This window comes from Triticum dicoccoides, chromosome 2B (assembly GCF_002162155.2).
Source record: "Triticum dicoccoides isolate Atlit2015 ecotype Zavitan chromosome 2B, WEW_v2.0, whole genome shotgun sequence".
Taxonomy (NCBI): Eukaryota; Viridiplantae; Streptophyta; class Magnoliopsida; order Poales; family Poaceae; genus Triticum; species Triticum dicoccoides.
Window position 1 is genome coordinate 391,066,540 of NC_041383.1, and position 16,261 is coordinate 391,082,800.

Here is a 16,261-nt window from a genome sequence, read left to right on the forward strand (position 1 = left end):
GTTCTTCATTTATGTGTTGGGGCCCTTGACATTTGTACTGCTTTCACCAACGTTGAGTACTGCACTTCGTGTACCAAGTGTTTGTGTTGGGGCCCTTGTCGTCGTTCTTCATTTATGCATGTACTGCACTTCACGGATACACTTGTTGAACTGCCTTATGTTGGTTCTGTGAACTGTATTGACGTTTGTTTAGAAATGTACAAGGATTATATTTTTTTAGATATATCAATATTAATTTTTTTATATAATTACTATTTTTTGTGGACTGTTATGTTTTGTATGTGCATACTATGTTTTGGTGTCACTCATTAAATTTTTGTTTCCATCTTTTTGCTATCAGTTAATCTTTTTTCCCAATGTATGGGAGTTCACTGCTTTGTAAATCATACATGTACTTCACTCATTATGGTTCTGTGCTGTACTTTCGTGTACTTCCATACTGTATTGAATTATTTTATGTGTTTTGCGTTTTTCTATTTGTGTTTTTGCTCTTATGTATTCCTTTTTTCAAATTTATGTTCGTGCACTGCTTTGTTGGGTATGTTAAGACTTCATTCGACAAATTCAGTGTACTGCATTCGTGCGCAACTTGCACTGCATGCGTCCTGTTTGCATTCTGTACGACAATTTCATCACCAGCAATCTAAGTTGAACAGAAAGCAAACTAACATAATCTGAATTCATCATTATAGGTGATTGTGCATGGCAAGCAAACTAGGGTCAGCACACAAGCAAACTAATGATACATAAGCAAACAACACAAAGCAAATTTGATGATAATTCTAAGAGAACGCTGGCATTCTTGGCTCCTGGCCGGCACCATCTTCTTCTTCACCAGTCAGGCTCTCCCCATCCCCAGCTGCTCCTGGCGCGCTTCTTGTGTGGCTCCTCCTTCTCCAGCTTTGCACGCCGAAGGCCGTCCTGGGTGAGGGTGATGCGGTTCCATATCTCGTACGCTGTGTAGGCGTCCTTTGCCGCGTACTCGATGTGCCTCCTGGACAGAGGCAGGATGGCCCAGCGCTGGTGCTCGGCGTCGGTGATCTTCTTCTTCATGTTGTTGTAGTAGTCGTCGATGAGCACGCCGGAGACGTCTCCGAGGGAGTCCAACGGCTTGGTTGCGTCGGGCACCCTCCACTCCTTCTGGATGTCGACGAAGTTGGCGACCTCCAGTTTGACGCGCTCGAGCCTGGTTTTGTCGTCGTCGATGGAGAAGCCTGCAAAGGTGTACCTGGGGTCGGCGAGGAAGTTGTTGAAGACGGTGCACCTTTCAGTGTCGCTCATTTGGAAGAGCAGCACCGGGTGATTCTTGTTGATGGAGAGCTGGCAGAGGGCAGGTTTCTGCGTCGCTTCAGGGTCATTGTCGTACTCGAGATCAATGCCGACGATCTTGTCGCGCTGGAGGCTGAGGTGGCGCTCGTACTGCGCGAGGGTGATCGCCATCTGCTTCTTGTCGTTGGTGTGGATGACGTGCAACTTAGTGTTGCCGTGCGCCTCCACGGCGTTGTCGCCCTTGTACTCGTCGGTGAACGTCATCGCCGGTGGTGGGAGCGCAATGGATACTTGTGTTGTTGTGGATGAGAAGGCCTTTGGCAGGGGTCTGAATTTAAGGGGACGGCGCGGGGTGGGATGGCCTCGTCGGATGAACTGCACGATCGCGCTGATGATGCGGTTGTGCGGATCGTGGGTTGGTTTTGCATCTGTGATCGTGGGTTTGTGGCGATGGAACTGCTCTGATCGGGTGTATGTATGCGAACATGGGTTTTTTTAAGGTGGGTTTTTTTTTGATCAGCACATTTTTTAACCACCATTTTTTCTACGCGAACGGGCGTTTTGTTACGTTTTGTAGATGCATCCTGTGTGATAATGAACTGCATTAAAATATAGTCCTGCACTGCATCATCTAGAATTCAGTACTGCACTTGTGTATACATGTGCGTACTTCACTGTTTTTTGAGTTTATTTATTCGTGTAGGGGTAATCGGGAACTAGATTGCCATACCGCACTGCATCGTGTAACGTAGTGCACTTTATTGTTTACAGCTACGTACGGCATCTTGTTTTTGCTTGTACCTGCTGCAATCGCTGGTACGGGAGGGGTAGGGAGAGGGGGGTGGGGGGGCATTTTTTTAACTTATTGTTTTTTCTTAGTCGGCCTTGTTGGGCCTTTGTTCGGCTAGTTTAGATACATACTTGGGTCCAAGTCGGCCTGTGAGCACGGCTTTGTTCCCATTTCGCTGTGTGTGCGTCCTAATGTTTAGTCCCACCTCGCCCGCTGAAGGCGCGCCCGACCTGTTTATAAGCGCTGGCGAGGCATACTGGTCGAACTCCTCCGTATACTTATTTGGGTGCTTATACACGGCGCTCGTATCTATATGCTCTATGACCTGTGGGCCCACGTGCAACCGGCCCCATGCACTGTGGCTCAGAACGACTCCCCTTCTGTGGGTGCAGACCTATTACGAGACTGGCTTGGGCCGGTAGCACCTGGGTGGTCAATTTTTTTAGTAAATCATGCGTGCACTGCATTAATTTAGTTTCAGTACTTCATTTGCACACATACCGTACTGCACATTTTCTAGGCTACATTTTTGTGCACTGCATTGGTATCATTTTTCTTTATTGTTTTTCCTCTATCGTATCCTTTTTTCTTAGTGTACGGGTGTGCACTGCATTCGTCATAGTTCTGTGTTGCAGGTGTACACATCTTGCACTGCGTGCATCCTTCTTTGTGCCAAAAAGCACGTACTGCACTTCATGCACACATATAGTGAACTACCTGGTACGAATTTGGAGAACTGCACACATAAAATGGTCCGTGGATTATAATTTCTCGGAGTCTTATTTTTTAATGATCTGTGGTTTTGTTCATGGGAATTTCTGCAGTCAAAGTACACCTTCTTTTTCCGTTCCTCTTTCTATGGTAACATAAGCTTTCATTGATTGTTCTTTATTCTTGGGAATATAATTTCCATTAAGTCCCCTTTAATTTTCAGTTTTGGCCTTTTTGCATTCCTCTTATATAAATGAAGGCTAACTTATACCCTTCGTTTGCATTTCATTTTTCTCCTCTAGCCGCAAGTTCTCTCCTTTCTCTAGGTTTTTGTTGCGATGGCTCCAGGCCACTGTGCGTATCTCTTCTGCTGTGGCCATGGTTGTGGTGTGCCGAGGTACTGCAATTGTTTAGCTTGCTCGCAGGCCCGTCGTGCTCGTCGTGGTGGGAAGGTATTGTGCCGAACTGGGCGAGCCGAGTAGCTTGCATATGGTACAGTATTCACAGAAGGATTGGATATGGGCCAAATCAACATATCTGCATTCTATTCTGCGCTGCTTCGCCGTGGCCTTGGCTGCACGAGTCCTTTTGTCCATCAGCTTACGCCGACAGATGTGGAGACTCACTACAAGATGGTATGTTTCGTTAGATATGATTTTTTTTCTTAATGTTTTTTTGTAGTATTTTAGGAACGCACTTTTTTATTTGTGTTTTTTGAAGCGTACTGCAATGTGTTCTTATTTTCTTGTTTTTTTCCTCGTGTGCATGTAGCTTATGTTTTAGTTTACAGGTTAGAATTTGTGAACTGCTTATATATTAGCTGAGCACTTCATATTTCTACATTTTTTCCAATTTTGTATGGTGTGTACTACATGTAGCTAGTCTATAGCACTGCATGATTGTTCGAAGAGAACTGCATATTTGTAAGTTCCATACTGCATATTGAAAACGTTTTATATGTACTACTTGTTGGACTGTTGTGCACTTCATCTATCTCTGTTCAAAACATGAGAATTGTACTGCTAGTTTCGTTCTCAAACAGTTTTATTATTTTTTACAGAAAATTCCTCAGCGAGCTGTTAGGTATGTGCGGCTCAAGAAGAAAGGAATTCTTGAAGTTGTTCTTGGTAATGGATACCTTAAACCAGCCAAGTACAATGTAAGTGTTGATGGGCGGCTGTGTCTGCATAAAGGGTGGAAGGAATTTGTCGTTGATAGCGGCCTGAAGTCTGAGCAAGTTGTTGTCCTCAACTTCTTTGAACTCGAGGATCGTACTGTTAGAATCACGTTTGACGTGATTGGCTAAGGTTATGAGGTTGATTTGTAATAAGTACTTCTGCGTGTTGAACGCTTTCATCTTTGTGATGTGTTTTGTAATAAGCACTTTTGTGATCTGAACCGCTTCAATTATTATCCAACGGTAAATTTGTGTTTGCATGGTTATAGTATGTGAACTGCTTATATGTCAGCTGAGCATTACATGTTTCCACATTTTTCCCAATTTGCATTGTGTGTACTACATGTAGTTAGTCCATAGTACTGCATGATAGTTCAAAGCGTACTGCATTTTTGCAAGTTCCATACAGCATATTGAAATGCATTTTATATGTACTACTTGTTGGACTGCAGCGAGCTAACAGCATTTTTTACATGGTTTTTGAATCAAAATGTGTCAATGTTTTACTCAAGACTGCTATATATATATGGTATACTCTATATACCATTTTCTTCTTGCATGGTTTACACAAAATTTAAACTGATAAATAAGTCATAGAGTTAAGCAAATTGCTATGCATACGATTAATTTATTGTTTGTTCATCTATTTGGTCGTTAGCCTGCTGCTTCTGCACAGTGACTGGAGCGTGTCTAATGTTGCACTTTCTTTTGTTTTCCATGGCGGTGTTGCTGGTTCTTGTCTCTGCACCTTTGTGTTTGTAGCCCCTCGCGTGCTGGTTGTTGGCTGCTTTCGTTTTTCAGCGATGTGGACTGCATCCTTCTTTGCTCCCCGCGTGCTGGTTGATGGCTGCTTTGGTTTTTCAGCAATGTGGACTGCATCCTTCTTTGCTCCCCGCGCTGGTTGTTGGCTGCTTTCGTTTTTCAGCGATGTGGACTGCATCCTTCTTTGCTCCCCGCGTGCTGGTTGATGGCTGCTTTGGTTTTTCAGCGATGTGGACTGCATCCTTCTTTGCTCCCAGCGTGCTGGTTGATGGTGGTTTTCGTTTTCCAGTGGTGAGAACTGCATCCTTCTTTGATCCCCGCGTGCTGGTTGATGGTGGTTTTCATTTTCCAGTGCTGTAAACTGCATCCTTCTTTGATCCCCGCACGCTGGTTGAATCATTTCCTCGGGGTGGTCTTGTTGATATTGTTTCTTCATGTTCTTCGTCCTCTTCACTCTCTTCAATCTCTTCACTCTCTTCTTCCTCTTCATCATCTTCATCACCTGTTTCTTCATAAGCCACCGTTTCTTCAGTTTCTTCACGTTCTTCGTCCTCTTTACTCTCTTCTTCTTCCTCCTCTTCTCCATCTTCTTCTTCATAAGCCATTTCTTCTTCAGTTGTGTCATCATATTCTTCTTTGATCTCACCTTCTTCGTCGTCCTCATTTTCTGATCTTTTTCTTTTTCTTTTGAGGCAGGTTCTTGAATTGTGTCTCTTCCTCTTTTCGTAGATGCTACAACGTCCCGGTTTCGTCCATTTCTTAGTGTTGTGAGTGGAATTTCTGTTTTGTTGTGCATCTCCGTGTCCTCGTTTTTCTTGTTCATTTCTTTTTTTACACGTCCTGGAATTGTGGCCGCTGACTTCATTACATGTTCTGCACATTCTTACTCCCAGTGGGCGACCATCACTGTCCAGCTCAGGCTGTGGCTTACTGTTTTTGTCATCATTTTTCTCCTTGCATGCCACCTTTTTCTGGTTTGCGTCTCCCCCTTTCTTTCTTCCTCTTGTGTTTGAAACAGGAGGTGGAAGAATTGTTTCTTTTTTGATAGCACCAGTTCCAATGTGTTCAGTTTTTTCTTCTTGCTCGGCTTTATTGTCATGTTGGTATTTCTCTGCTTGCTTTAGTGTTGCTGCTTCTTCTTCTTCTTCGTTGAGCACGTCAACTTCCTCTATCAGTGTTCTCATACCAGACAACGCTCTATGGCACCCAGCGTCTGACCTTGTCGCTCTGTTTGCAAGGTCCATTGTTGTTTCTGTCAGCAATTTTCTACGGCAAAAAGCGAGGTTCCATCTGGTGCTGTTTGTTCGTAGTCTCTTCTATCAAATGTTGCATCTGATCTTGCGTTACGGGTGTATCTCTTCATGATGTACACCTCAGAAATGTTGAGTACTCTCAAATGAGAAAGCATGCATAAGACATGGACGCAGAAGAGGCCTGCAGACAAACACATTTTTTTTGTGTTCTGTCAGTGAACTGCATGAAATTAGTAAACATGTATTTTTTTCATTATTTTGTTCATTTTTTAAAGAAGTGAACTTCATTTGGTTTCGTGAATTACACATGCATATGTACTTTTAAATTTCAGTAAGTTAGCTTTCGTGCATGACTATGAGAATCAAGAATTTTTTTTTGCTAGGAGTCTCACCTGTGTGTGTCCAGAGTTTGCACTCACATTCGTAGACACCTTTCTCTTCATCGGCGACCACTTGGAAATTATGCCTTGCCCAGTCAAATGCATCCGATCTGTTGTAGTGGTGTACTAGATACTTTGTCGGGTTCTCAGGGCACCGTTGTGCTCTGAATGCAGTGCTACGGTAGAGTGTTTCTTTGAAATCTGCAAACACTGCTCTTGTATACACTTTTGATAGCTGAACTTCGAAGTCAAACTTTGTTGTTGTTTTTACCTCTAACTGCATGATCACAAATGCACTGTTAAGCTCAAGAGAAATGAAAAAAATGCTTGTTTTTTTATTCATATTTTTAAGCAGTTTTTGATTGACATTTTGTTTACCTCATTTGCTACCGTCTCTGCGTGCTCGACGGCCTTCCTGGTCTGAATGCACTTGTCCACCTGCTGAGCAAACAGATGGAGATCATGCTTCTCCCTAACAAAAATTTTCTTTAGTATGCGGTTCATGCTCTCGCTTCTCTGTGTGGAAGTCATCCGAGCACAGAAAATTTCCTTGTAGTAAGCTGAGATCCACTCGTGCCTGTCATCCCACGGTGAATTCATCACTTCGTCGTCTTGCAAGTTGTACCTCTGAATGAGGTTCTTCCATGCTCATTCAAATTCTGACGGCATTAGTGGGTGGTTCAGCACTGCATTGAGTTCGTCCTTGAGCTTCTCGTGCGCCTTATACAGCAAGGCGAGGTGGTCCTTGTACTTCTTCATGATATGCCACCGACACAGCTTATGCAGAGTTTGTGGGAGGATAGTTTTTAATGCTGCCTTCATCGAAGAACACTGGTCTGAGAAGAGACAAACAGTGTTTTTTTTATTAAGTTGTTTGTGTGTTTGCAAGATAGATGGAAGAAATATAAGTGCACAAAACAAAACAAAACGTAAGTATGCAGGTGTTTTTTATTTCTTGTACCTGTGAGCATGCAGATTGGCGGCTTGTTGTTCATACAGCTCAGAAAGGTTTTGAAAACCCACTCAAACGATGGTATTGTTTCATCTCGCACGAGTGCAACAGCAAATATGGTGCTTTGTAGATGATGGTTCACCCCCACAAACACTCCGAGAGGCATGTGGAATTTGTTAGTTTTATAAGTCGTGTCAAATGTAACGCAGTCTCCAAAATCTTCATACGATCCTCTGCAACTTGCGTTCGCCCAAAAGACGTTTCTTACACGGTTATCTGCATCAACGTCATAATCATAGAAGAACTCTGGGTTTATCTTTTGCATTTTCTCGAAGAAATTCAGAAGTTTCTTGACATCATCTTCAGACTCTTCTCTGGCAAACTTTTGTTTCCTGCATTTTCATAGACAATTCAAACTTATCTCACCAAACAGGGAATAATTACAGACAGAATGCTCAAGAGATATGCTCTATTATGTGCTTACCTGTTTACCCAGTCGCGGCTAGTATGTCCCATGTACTGCAGACCACCGGACATACGCGACAGCGTCGACATCATCTGAGCATGTGTGTGGTTGTCCAGTTGCATGTCTTTCACTAACTGGTCTATCAAAGGATCGTCTTTTTTGTGCGATCGCATGTGCAGAATCATCCCGGGGCTTTCCAGCATCTTGTGATTGTGGTTGAGTTGAACCATTTCTATCACAAATTTGCCATCCTTCCTTTTTTTAACTTTGATCTTTGCATTGCAGCCAATCCTTTTTGATGTCTTCTGACGTACCCGGTGATAATCTGACACAGCCTGCTTGTGGACCCCTTCTCTTGAGCAGACAATGTAGGCATTTGTCATGTGTTTTGCCCTCTTGCGTATACCAAACCCTGCACATCTTGCATAATTGTTGTAAAAGTCCCATGCCTTTTCGTACGTGGTGAACTTCATTCCAGCAGCAGGTACGAGGTTGAGCGGCATGTTTTTATCCTACATTAATTGAAATGCTATATGAGAAAATTTGTTCTGTTCTGTTTTTTGAATACGAGGAGTGCATACGAGTTTAATAAAGCATTTGCAATGTTCCTAGCCAAAGCTCACAAGAAATATCAGTGTGCACTGCAATGTTATCTGTATGGACTGTAACTATTTTTTTTCAGACCATAAACTTACATGTGTGTAGACTCGTTCGCCTGATGGTGTTTGCAGCTCGCCGGGTTGTATTGGACATGGCGGTGTTATAGCAGATGTGTGTAGTTGAGGATCTCGCGGCGGTAACAGTGAGGAGGATTTGTACCTGCTGTTTACTTTTGACCGAGGCACCGTTGGTGGTCGCAGCGTTGAAGTTGATGCAGCAGGTCTGGTTGGAGCTCTGTTTTTCGGTGCAGCAGGTGGACGCTGAGCTCTGTTTTGGGTGCGGCAGGTGGACGTGGTGGTAATCCAGTGTTGTGACGATGTCTCGGTGGATTGGTTTTATAATTTTGGAGCAGTGGCACATCATCATAGACATAATCATCATCTGCTGCAACATCGTGTTCAACTACGTCATCATTATCTGTTCGGACATGCTGTCCAAACATAGTGAACTCGTGCTTATACTCTGGGTTGAGAACTGTTATCGGCTCTTCTTCATCGTCATCGTCTTCATCATCGCGTTGGTGAGTGCCTTCCCAGACGAATGTGACATCATCGTCATCTTCAACTACATCTTCTTCCTGGGAAATATCTTCTTGTGGAGAGTACTGCACCCTGTTTGTCGTCGTGAAGAATCCATGAGGAATCTCAAGGGTAACCCAGCCAGTATCTCTGTCAGAAGAATATCCACTCTTCTGAAAGTTGTCGTTCTCAGTGCTGTCAATTATGCGTGGCATTTTGTATCTGCTGAACGTCATCTCCTGCACACAAAATGACCGAGCTGCATTGTCAGATTAAATGAACTGAATCATGCGAACTGCAATGTGTTCAAAATGGTACTACCGAAGCAATGCACGGTGACTGCATCACCCCTCAAGGTGAACTGAAGCAACCGCACTGCAACGTTATACGTAATGAACCTATACAAGCGTACTACATTTTCCCCCACAACGAACTAAAGCAACCGCACTGCATAAGTTTTCTACTGCATAATCACGCGTTGTACTGCTTGTACTGATTTGTCTATGATAACTACACTGAGATGGTTTAGGAAGTGTACTGCTTACCTCGTGATGCAGTGATTTCTTGCGTTTACAGGAGGAAGTTCCCTTCTTGTCCTCCTGCACAACTTTCACGTTCGCCCATGCAGTCCACTTGCCCTTCAGAAGTTCATGGGCGGTCTGGACGTTGCTCAATGTGAACGGGGAAGGAGGATTTGCTCTGAAGGTTGATGCAGACTTATTCCAAGAAGCTACAGTGGATGAAGCAACCTTGCGCACACTCCTCCTTGCTCGAATTGGTTTGATGTCGAGGCAGCACCAATCCACATCTGATGAATTACAGCTAATTGCAGGCCCTGAGGAGTTCGGTGGCGGTGCTACCGAGCTGCTGCCGTGGAAGAAGGCTGATAGGCTGGTGTTGCTCGGTGCCTGCCGCGGAAGAAGGCCGAGAGGCGACGGGCGGCGTCGCTGCATGGCCGCCGCCGCGGAAGAAGGCCGGGAGGGGAGGGGCGGCGTCACTGCCTTCCGCTGCCGCGGAAGAAGGCCCGGAGGGAAGGGGCGGCGTCGCTCCCAGGCCTCCTCCGCGGGAGAAAGTGGGGAGGGGAGGGGCAGCATCTCTCCCAGGCCGCCGCCGTGGAAGAAGGCCGGGAGGGGAGGGGCGGTGGCTAGCCCAGGCCGCTGCCGCGGTAGAAGGTCGGGAGGGGAGGGGCGGCAACGCGATTTGTTGGTGGTGTGCAGAATAAGGTGTTTTGGTGTGCAGAATAAGGTCTTAAGGGGTGTTATCATAATAGACCCACCCTATATATAGCTGTTGGAGGCTCTAAGTTTAAATTTTGCATAAAGCTATTTTTTTCCTACAAGAAAGGAATAAATTTATATTTACTACTAAACTAAAAATGCCATGATTGAGAATGTTCCTCTAACTCAATCCCAAAATTCCCAAGTTATTATAACCCAATAATTTCATTAAAAACAGTGATGAGATCAACCAATAATTCACTTCTAGATACTCAAGTTGTCCATTACCGGGGACATGGCTAATCATGATTAGTTTGTACACTCTGCAGAGGTTTGCACACTTTTCCTCACAAGACTCGACCACCTCCATGATCGGAAGATCGAGACATAGCCTTTCTGAAGTATTTCCTCTAAACCCTGGGTAGACCAGTACACCTACTTTCCCCTACATCAGCTAGTCTACCATGGAAAGAGGTCACACAACTTACTCAACTATGCCAGAGCCCATAATGGCTTGTGGCTGCACACGGAAGTTTCAAGGCATGAAATATCTTATGATCCATTTGAGCCTAGGTGGCATGATGAGCTCATTATGCAGTTTTACTCCACAGCTCACTTCTACCCAGATGGGAAGATAGTCTGGATGTCTGAAGGTACTAGGTACCAATCAACAGTTGAGGAATGGGCTGAGTTGATAAATGCTCCAAAAGAGAATGAGGATGACTTGGATGTCTATGCCAAGAAGAAGAAAGACCACAACTCTATGGCTCACATGTACATAGAGATCCTTGATGCTGCACTAGAGACACATAAGTTTGGATCTGTACATTATCTGTTGTCAGGATTGCCTACTAGCTATCAACTGGATCTTAAGGCACACTTTGCTGCCCAAGTCAGGTGATCACAAGATGATCAGAGGCCATGCAATCAACTTGCTGCATATATTTGATGTGCCTCAGAAATTCAAAGTCATGCGCCTGATTGTGGAAACAATCAAAAGGACTGCTGCTTATCATAAGAGATCTTGTGGGTATGGCCCACACATTCAGGAGCTCATAAACTCCAAGATAGGCACAGGCACATATCTTTTGGACAAGGAACACTGCCCTTCTACCCTGATTTTGAGGACAACACCATTGTGATGGATGAAAATGAACCATCACATGTGCAAGCACAAGAGAAGAAAGAGAAAGGAAGGGCCGAGAAAGCTGCTAAGATGCCAACTGCTGAAGAGGCATCTCAGATTTTCCTGAAGAGCAAGCAAGATCAGCTTGGCTACTTGATTGCCTCCACCTTGAGGACTGAGAAGGGCTTGGCCACCCTGACTCAAAACCAGGAGATCATGGAGAGAATCATAGAGCAGAAGTTTTATGCTCTTGATGTCAAAGTTACTAAGATCCAAACTGCAGTTGAGCAACTTCAGGAGGATGTGGAGGAGAAGAAGGGCAAGTCTACTACAGATGCTTTTGCTAGCATGCCCAGAGGACAGAGATCTGTTGCAGTGCCTGTTCCAGACACAGAGCTACATCATCTGCACCAACTACAGCTTCAGTGCCACCAGCTCCAGTAGCCACTCCACCAGCTCCATCTACATCAACAGAAGCCTTCGTCCTTGGATCCATCTCTACACCATCACATGAATACCAAGCCTGAGAGACGTTTAGCACTATGCATTTTTGTGAACTTTTTGGTAACTTGTTGCCAAAGGGGGAGAAAATGTATAGATCATAGGCTTCGAGAGAGAGTGTTGCTATTGATCTCTCTTGTCTTTTTGGTGGTTGAACTTTGTTATTTGTGTGTTTGCTTGTTTGCTTGTTTGCTTGATACATTATGCCTTTTGTGAGATTCTTGGATGATCATGTGTTTGGTCATATGCTATGCTACATTAATGCTTGTTGGATGATATTATCTCCTATATTCTCATATGATCATTCACTTTGCTTGGTGATGAGTGCATGTATTTAATTATTATCATTTTGAGCGCTCCACCAAGATGTATGTGGCATGGAAGAGTGACCCATGATCCTAACTCATTGTGCATTTGCAGTCCAAAGCAAATTTTAAATAATGCACAAATTTAGGGGGAGCTCTTACTTATCACATACTTCTCAAAGCAACGATGTCTTTCAATCTTATTATCATTTGTCGAAGCTTTGATCTATATGTTGTCATCAATTACCAAAAGGGGGGAGATTGAAAGCGCAACTATCCCTGGGTGGTTTTGGTAATTCCTAACAACATATATCTCATTGAGCTAATGCTATTTCAAGATAAGTATTTCAGGAAAGCTCAATGGTTGGCATGGCATGGATGAGAAAAGTGGATCCCTCAAAATGCTAAGGACAAAATGATTGGCTCAAGCTCAAAGCACAAGACTCTACATTTTCTATTTTAGTGATCCAAGATCACATTGAGTCTATAGGAAAAGCCAATACTATCAAGGAGGGATGAGGTGTTGCTTAATGAGGTTCTTGCTCAAAGTGCTTAGTGATATGCTCCAAATCCCTCAACTACTTTCTCACATCCACATATGACACAAACCAAAAGTCCAACTCGGCCCCACCGATTCTTTCTATCCGGCGCCATCGAGTTTAGATGTCATAGCCACTGCCACAAACCCTAGTCAAATCAGTCTCACCGATAGGGATCTCGGTCTCACCGAGATGGGATTGTAATCTCTCTGTTTCCCTTCACAACATTTCAGTCAAACCGAGATGAGCGATCGGTCCCACCGAGATTGCAATGCAAACTCTCTATTTCCCTTTCGTGACGTTTTAGTTTCACCGAGATGAGCGAATAGGTCCCACCGAGTTTTCCTGACCAACTCTCTGGTTAGCTTATTACCAAAATCGGTCCCACCGAGTTTGTGTAATCGGTCTCACCGAGATTACGTTATGCCCTAACCCTAACCATATCGGTCCCACCGAGTTGCATGTCGGTCCCACCGAAAACCCTAATGGTCACATTATTTGTTGAATCGGTCTGACAGAGTTTGACGATTCGGTCCCACCGAGATTGGTAAGTTGTGTGTAATGGTTAGATTTTGTGTGGAGGCTATTTATACTCTCCACCCACTCTTCATTCATGGATAGAGCCATCAGAACATGCCTACACTTCCAACATACATTTTCTGAGAGAGAACCACCTACACTTGTGTTGAGGTCATGATATTCCATTCCTACCATATGAATCTTGATCTTTAGCCTTCCCCAAGTTGCTTTCCACTCAAATCTTCTTTCCACCAAATCCAAATCCTGTGAGAGAGAGTTGAGTGTTGGAGAGACTATCATTTGAAGCACACAAGCAAGGAGTTCATTATCAACACACCATTTGTTACTTCTTGGAGAGTGGTGTCTCCTAGATTGGCTAGGTGTCACTTGGGAGCCTCTGACAAGATTGTGGAGTTGAACCAAGGAGTTTGTAAGGGAAAGGAGATCGCCTACTTTTTGAAGATCTACCCTAGTGAGGCAAGTCCTTCGTGGGCGACGGCCATGGTGGGATAGACAAGGTTGCTTCTTCGTGGACCCTTTGTGGGTGGAGCCCTCCATGGACTCGCGCAGCCATTGCACTTCGTGGGTTGAAGTCTCCATCAACGTGGATGTATGATAGCACCACCTATCAGAACCACGACAAAAACATCCGTGTCTCCAATTGTGTTTGCCTTCTCAAACTCCTCCCCTTTACCTTCATATGCAATTGTTTTACATTCCGCTGTTATACTCTTAGAATTGCATGTGTAGGTTGATTGCTTGACTTGTGCTATGTTGCTAAAATCTGCCAAGAACTAACATTGGGAAAAGGCTAGATTTTTATTTGGTCAAGTAGTCTAATCACCCCCCCTCTAGACATACTTTCGATCCTACAATGAGGAAAACGATTCCCGAGCTTTTCGCGATAGTGAAATCGGTAGAAGGTAGAAATCAAGAAAGAGCATCAAGTGTTGATGGTTAACAAGACCACTAGTTTCAAGAAAAAGTACAAGGGAAAAGAAAGGGAACTTCAAGAAGAATGGCATGCAAGTTGTGACTCACGTGAAGAAGCCGAGAGCTGGACCTAAGCCTGAAATCGAGTGCTTCTACTGCAAAGGAAATGGTCACTGGAAGTGGAACTACCCCAAATATTTGGCAGATAAGAAGGATGGCAAAGTGAGAAAATGTATATTTGATATACATGTTATTGATGTGTACCTTACTAGTGCTCGTAGTAGCCCCTGGGTATTTGACACATGTTCGGTTACTAAGATTAACAGGAGTTGCAGAATAAATGGAGACTAGTTGAGGGTGAAGTGGTGATGTGTGTTGGAAGTGGTTCCAAGATTGATATGATCATCATCACACTCTCCCTATACTTTCGGGATTAGTGTTGAACATAAATAAATGTTATTTGGTGTTTGTGTTGAGCATAAATATGATTAGATCATGTTTATTGCAATATGGTTATTCATTTAAGTTAGAGAATAATTATTATTCTGTTTACATGAATAAAACCTTCCATGGTCATACACCCAATGTGAATGGTTTATTGCATCTTGATCGTAGTAATACACATATACATAATATTGAAGCCAAAACATGCAAAGTTGATAATGATAGTGCAACATATTTTTGGCACTGCCGTTTAGGTCATATTGGTGTAAAGCGCATGAAGAAACTCCATGCTGATGGGCTTTTGGATTCTGAATCATTTGATACTTGCGAGCCATGCCTCATGGGCAAGATGACTAAAACTCCGTTCTCCGGAACAATGGAGCAAGCCAATGACTTATTGGAAGTAATACATAACGATGTATGTGGTCCGATGAGTATTAAGGCACGCGGGGGGTATCGTTAGTTTCTGACCTTCACAGATGATTTGAGCAGATCTGGGTATATCTACTTAATGAAAAAAAAGTCTAAAACATTTGAAAAGTTCAAAGAATTTCAGAGTGAAGTGGAGAATCATCGTAACAAGAAAATAAAGTTTCTACGATCTGATCGCGGAGGTGAATATTTGAGTTACGAGTTTGGCCTTCATTTAAAACAATGTTGAATAGTTTCACAACTCTCGCCACCTAGAACACCACAGCATAATGGTGTCTCAACGTCGTAACAATACTTTATTAGATATGGTGTGATCTATGATGTCTCTTATTGATTTAACACTATCATTTTGGGGTTATGCATTAGAGACAGCTGCATTCGCGTTGAATAGGGCACCATCTAAATCCATTAGACGACACGTATGAACTGTGGTTTGGCAATAAACCTAAGCTGTTGTTTCTTAAAGTTTGGGGTTGCGACACTTATGTCAAAAGGCTTTAGCCTAATAAGCTCGAACCCAAATCGGAGAAGTGCGTCTTCATAGGATACCCTAAGGAAACAATTGGGTACACCTTCTACCACAGATTCGAAGGCAAGATCTTTGTTGTGAACAATGGAACCTTTCTAGAGAAGGAGTTTCTCTCGAAAGAAGTGAGTGGGAGGAAAGTAGAACTTGATGAGGTAATTGTACCTTCTCTCAATTTGGAAAGTAGCTCATCAGAGAAATCCATTCCCGTGATGCCTAGACCAACTAGAGAGGAAGCTAATGATTATGATCATGAAACTTCAGATCAAGTTACTACCGAACCTCGTAGGTCAACCAGAACACGGCCGACACTAGAGTGGTATGGTAATCCTATTTTTGAGGTCATGTTACTAGACCATGGCGAACCTACGAACTATGAAGAAGCTATGATGAGCCCAGATTCCAACATATGGCTTGAGGCCATGAAATCTGAGATGGATCCATATATGAGAACAAAGTGTGGACTTTGGTGGACTTGCCCGATGATCAACAATCCATAGAGAATAAATGGATCTTCAAGAAGAAGACTGACACTGATGGTAATGTTACTGTCTACAAAGCTTGACCTGTCGCAAAAAGATTTTCGACAAGTTCAAGGGGTTGACTACGATGAGACTTTCTCAACTGTATCGATGCTTAAGTCCGTCCAAATCATGTTAGCAATTGCCACATTTTATGAAATCTGGCAAATGGATGTCAAAACTGCATTCCTTAAATGGATATCTCTAAGAAGAGTTGTATATGATGCAACCAGAAGGTTTTTTTGATCCTAAAGGTGCTA